Here is a 6,192-nt window from a genome sequence, read left to right as displayed (position 1 = left end):
AAAAAAAAAAAAAAAAAAAAGAATTTTTTTTTCTCTCACTACAGGATCTCACTTAATTGCCCAGGCTGGCCCTGTACTTGTGATCCTCCTGCCTCAACTAACTGAGTAGCTGGGATTATAGAGTGTGCAACAGCTGTGCTTGTATGCACTCTTCTTCTTATGCAAATGGCTCCAAAGTAGCCCCACTATCACCAAACAACTCACACTTGCAGGTGTCCAGGAAGAAACTGGAAAACCAGCCAGTTATCCAAAGGCAATGTTGTGGAACCACTTCAAATACTGCTCTGCAGGCTTGGGGCTTAGGGTCTCTAGTGATGCCATAGTTAGGACTGTGCCCATATCCATCCCCTCTAGTGCAATTTCTCTCTCTTGGCTGGATAGTCAATTAATATAACCAATGAACTCACAGGAAACAGCAAGGCACAAATACACACACAATAAATGTCCTAGTCTGCAGGTCCTAAAGTTGTGGTATTTGGAAATTAAAAAGCGATTTTACAAACTCCGATAGTTTGGCATTTGGAATATTGAAAGCAATCTGGAAAAGCCCAATCGTCCATTTGTATCTCCATCATTAGCTGCAGAAACAGATTGTCAGGATGAATCTAAGCAGGATCAGAGGAGTGAGTGTATCCGGTGGATCAGCTCATTTGAAGCAACATTAATGAGTTTTGGTGATACACCCTTTAACAGACTCAGGCAGTGAGTGCTGATTAATTCACTCTTTTCTCTGGAGTCTTTCAAATGTCAAATCCTGTGTGATGGTGTTTCATAGGCTTACACCAAGGGTTTCTGCTTTAAATGACTCATCTGTAATTGATGAATTCTTCAAATACAATATCAACAAAAGGGGGCTGGGGATGTGGCTCAAGCGGTAGTGCACTCACCTGGCATGTGTGCCGCCCGGGTTCGATTCTCAGCACCACATACAAACAAAGATGCTGTGTCCACCGAGAACTAAAAAATAAATATTAAAAAATTCTCTGTTCTCTCTCTCTCTTTAAAAAAAAATATCAACAAAAGTGATAAAGGCCAAGAGATAGAGGTACATAACCTAAACAATATCTTAGAAATTAAAAAATTAAATATTATCATTAAATAATACCCAAATATCTGGACAAATCTGATAGTCTTATAGGGTTGAAATCCTAATTATGCTATATTTTTGGATTTCAATCATCAGATGTTGAAAGAAAAATGTTTAGTAATTGAAATGACCAGTGAATTTACCATGTAATATTCCACCTGATTCTCCTCTTTCAGCTCCAAGAGCACAGACACACGTCAAAACTTATAACTAGAAAGAATCCTTTGGCTAGGACTTCTGCCAAGTGACTCCACAAAGTAGCCTCACTCCACAGTTTGCTCATGAGGGTATGGAGGGGCCAGCTTCTTGAGCAGAGCAGGTGGAGATCAACTTAGCATGTCCAGTCATCATGGAAGTCATGCAAATTAATGAGTCAAAATAAGAGACCTAATACCACAGGAGCCCAAATGAGCTAGCTTTCTCCCTGAAGCTACTTGAACTCTTCTTTCCCCACTGCCAACGTCTGTGCACCCATCACCCTGGCTAACTTCCACCCACAAGGCTCCAGGAAATACATTATGACTGGTATGGCAGGGGAGCTGCTTTTCATAGTCTGTGGGCCAAAAGTCCTTCCCATGTATCTTCTAAGGGAAGGGTTAAAGGTAAAGGAGAGAAGGGTTGTCCTGAAAGGATGAGCTCAGCCTGAACTCTTTGTACTCAAAGTCCTTCTCACACTTTCAGCTAACACGGATCAAATATTTTAGGGGTGTTTATCATATGCCAGGCACTATGGTAGGTACTAAGGATATACGTGATTTTGTGTGTTTGTGTGTGTGTGTGTGTATGTGTGTACCAGGGATTGAAACTAGAGGTCTTAACCACTGAGCCACATCCACAGACCTTTTTCTAATATTTTATTTAGAGACAGGGTCTCACTAAGTTGCTGAGAACCTCGCTAAGTTGCTAAGGCTGGCTTTGAACTTGTGATCCTCCTGCCTCAACTTTCCTAGCTGCTGGGATTGCAGATGTGCACCACCGCACCTGGCTGTAATGTGATTTTTTTTTTTTAAATGGAGCACCTTCTCTCAGAGAGTTACAGTCAAGATGTAATAGCATGTACATCCAGACCATGGATTGAGACTCCGAAACCATGAGCCAACAAGCTGCTATGTGCTGTGTATGTGTTATTTAGCTCTGTAATGCAGAGACTATGATCATCCCAGTTTTACTGATGAGGAAGCTGAGCAGAGAGAGGGTAAAGTGCTGAAGCTTACACATAAGCACATGCTAGAGTGGGGTTCGATCCCAGGTGGCCCAGACCCCAAGCTGCACTCTCAGTCATCATGCTCTGCCTCTTTGACACTACCTTCTGATGCACCCTTTCTAGAAGCACAGCCAGAGGCCCTGGGCAGCAAATCCACCACACACTCCCAGGCAAAGCAGAATTGCCTTTTGAAGGCAGAGAGAAGTGGGAGGTGTGCTATAGTTTGAGTCTTGGATGTGCCCCAAAGGCCCAGTATTGAAGGCTTGGTCCCCAGCTTGACACTACTGGGAGGTGGTGAGGATTCAGGAGGTGAGGCCTCGTGGGAGGAAGTTAGGTCCCTGGGGACATGCCCTTGAAGGGGAATTGGGACTCCAGCCCCTTTTCTTCCTTTCTTTCACTGCCTGGCTGCCATAATGGGAGCAACTTACTCTGCCACACATTCTTGCCATTACGTACTGTGCCACCAGAGGCCCAAAGCAACAGGAACAAGGGACCCTGATTGAGACTCTGAAACCATGAGCCAAAATAAATCTTTCCTCCCCTGTTTATTAATTAGTTTATTTATTTATTTATCTATTTATTTGGTGGTGCTAGGGATTGAATCCAGTGTCCCTCCCCTCAAACTATGTTAATGCTCTACCATTGAGCTATATATTCTCCCACCATTTCCCTCCTTTTAAGTTGCTTATCTCCAATATTTTGTCACAGCAACAGAAAGCTGACTAACACAAAGTGAGAGAAATGTTTTTCTAGGGCAGGTCAAGAGAAGATGGTGGGCTTTTGAAATGTTTGGAGTTTTAGTCCCTTTCTTTGAGTTTGGGGGAATTATATTGCAGAGGTTGATAAGGAGAAAGTGCAAGAGTGAAAGTTTTGTATTCACTTTCCCATTTGTCTTCCCAATCTTGAACTTGCATCAAAGCAATGGGGGGCTCTTCCCACAAAAGGATCTGTGGCATTGTATCATTGGACAGAAACCAGCTTTGCCAAATTGGTAGGAGGTCAAACTTGTCTTTGAGTGTCTGGGAGTTTCTCTAAAATTATGGTCAGCAAAAGCCAAGTGCTTTCTGAAGATAAAATTGAGATGATTTTTGTTCAGAGTGTTTTTCTGGCTATGTGTCAACTCTTCAGAGCAATTTGCCCTAAACGTGTGTTTTGGTCAGCTTTTTCACTGCTGTGACTAAAAGACCCGACCAGAACAACTAGAGAAGAAAAAGTTTATTTAGCTCATGGTCTTAGTCCATAGAAGGCCATCTCCATCCCTGAGAGGAGAGTGTGGCTGAGGGGAAGCAGTCCATGTGGTGATCAGGAAGCAAAGAGAGACTCCACTCTCCAGATACAAAATATATACCTCATAGCCACATCCCTGATGAACCACCTCCTCCAGCCACACCCTACCACTTCAGCTACCACTCAGTTAAATCCCTATCAGGAGATTAATTCACTGATTGGTTAAGACACTCACAACCCAATCTTTTCTCCTCCAAACCTTCTTTCATTGTCTCATATTTGAGCTTTTGGGGCACACCGCATCTAAACCATAACAGTATATAATTTCAAGACATGAAACACTAAATTCACAGGATTTAAGTTAAAAACTCTAGTTAACTGGACATTTGCCTGCCAAGGCTTTACCATACACTTCCAAGAACCAATAAACCGGCCATAGAGTTAATGTTTTAGGAATCTCTTTGAGTCTACAAATGGGTTCTGTGATCTGCAACAGAGGAAATGGGAATGGGATGGTGAGGACCCAGTAGGAGATTAGGGAGACCAAATAAAGTATGACTAACAGTAGAGTCAGTATTAGAACCAGAGACCAAGAGTGAACGTTTCTTTCTTACTTATTTGCTTGTTTGTTTAATTTTTGGTTTCTGGGGATTGAACCCAGGGTCTCATGCATGCTAAAAACATGTTCTACCACTTAGCCACACCCCTAGCACCTCTCATCTTTAAAATGGAGTTGGGTGGCTGAAGATTTAGCTTGATGGTAGAGCACTTGCCTAGTATATATGAGGTTCTATGTTTGATCCCCAAAACAGGGGAAAAAATTTTAAATAAGAAAATGATATTAGCAGGAGTACCAATCAGAAAAGACAGTTGTGGCTCAGTGTGTTGTGGCTCAGTGGTACAGCGCTTGTCTAGCACCTGAGAGGCACTGGGTTCAATCCTCAGTACCACATAAAAATAAATGAATAAAATAAAGAATATTGTGTTTATCTACAACTAAAAAGTTTTTTAAAAAGAAAAGACAGTTGTGATAATTGAATAAGTTGATGCATATAGCATACTCAGCACATTCACTGGCACATATATCCCAAGGAATGTCAGCCATCACACCATTATTACCATCATCATCACCATCACCACCATCACCACCATTATCACCATCATCATCACCATCACCACCATCACCACCATTATCACTGTTTTCATTACCATGATCCTGGCTCCTCATCACCATGTCCCACTCCCATTCTCCCTATTACAGGTCACTGGACCAACCTCTAGACTCAGCTGCTTCCTAGAACATTAACCTTACAGCTGCCTTATTATCAGGTCAACCAGAGTTTCTACCAAGCAAGTGACCTGGGACAAATTATTTAGCCCCCCCGCCCCGCCTCTCATTACTGGGGATTGAATAGAGGGGTGCTCTCCCATTGGTACATCCCCAGCCCTTTTTATTTTGATTTGCAGTACTGGGATGGAACCCAGGGCCTTGCACATAATAGGTAAGCACTCTACCACTGAGTTATTTCCCCAGGCCTTATTCTTTTATTTATTTATTTTTGTGGTGCTGGGAATTGAACCCAGGGCCTTGTGCATGGGAGGAAAGCACTCTACCAACTGAGCTATATACCCAGCCCCTTATTATTTTATTTTGAGACAGGGTCTCACTAAATTGCCCAGGTTGGCCCTGACTTTGTGATCCTACCTCAGCCTCTCCAGTAGCTGGGATTACAATTGTGCACCACCACCACCACACCCAATAGCACTTTCAAGCCTCAGATTTCTCATCTTTACATTAAAGAATAGGAAATAGTTATCTTCAAGCACATAATGAGGATGAAATGAAATGAGGTACTTAAAGCTTCTAACACAATGTTCTGCAAATAGTAGGGGCTCATTGAGTGGGCATTATTATCTATTGGTTCAGGAGCTTTCCTTTTTGATTGGTAGTCAAAACAGATTTTTTGATATAGGCACATGTATGACCAGGAAGGAAGTTTACTATGCTAGAAGAGCTGTGTTAGTTTTCTTCTTTTTTAAATGCTTAATTGACACATAATAATTGTACATGTTTGTAGGATTCAGTGTGATATTTCAAAATACATATGAAATACATGCATTATGATTAGGTCAGGTAATTGGTATATCCATGGTAATTGAAAACAGTGATAATTGGTATATCCATGACCTTAATTGGAAGTCATTTCATTGTGTTGGGAACATCCAAAATTCTCTCTTAGCTATTTTGAAATATACAATGAATTGTTGTCTACAGTAGTTACCCTACTATGCTACATAGAACGTTAGGAGTTTTCCCTCTTATCCAACTGTACCCTGGTACCCACTAACCACTCCCTCTCCATCCCTCCCTCCCCTCTGCTCTCCTCAGTTTCTGATAACCACTATTCTACTGCCTACTTCTTAAAGACTCACTCTTTGAGCTTCCAATATGAGTGAGAACATGTGGAATTTGTCTTTCTGTACCCGACTTATTTCATTTAACATAATGTCCTCCAGTTTCATGCATTTTGCCACAAATGGCAGGATTTCATTCTTGAGGCTTTCTAGATTTTTTTTTTTTTTTTAATTTTGTAAGTTGCAGATGAACACAATGCCTTTATTTATTTTTATGTGGTGCTGAGGACCAAACCTAGTGCCTCACATGTGCTAGGCA

This window comes from Callospermophilus lateralis, chromosome 3 (genome assembly GCF_048772815.1).
Source record: "Callospermophilus lateralis isolate mCalLat2 chromosome 3, mCalLat2.hap1, whole genome shotgun sequence".
NCBI lineage: Eukaryota > Metazoa > Chordata > Mammalia > Rodentia > Sciuridae > Callospermophilus > Callospermophilus lateralis.
This window is presented reverse-complemented; position numbering follows the sequence as displayed.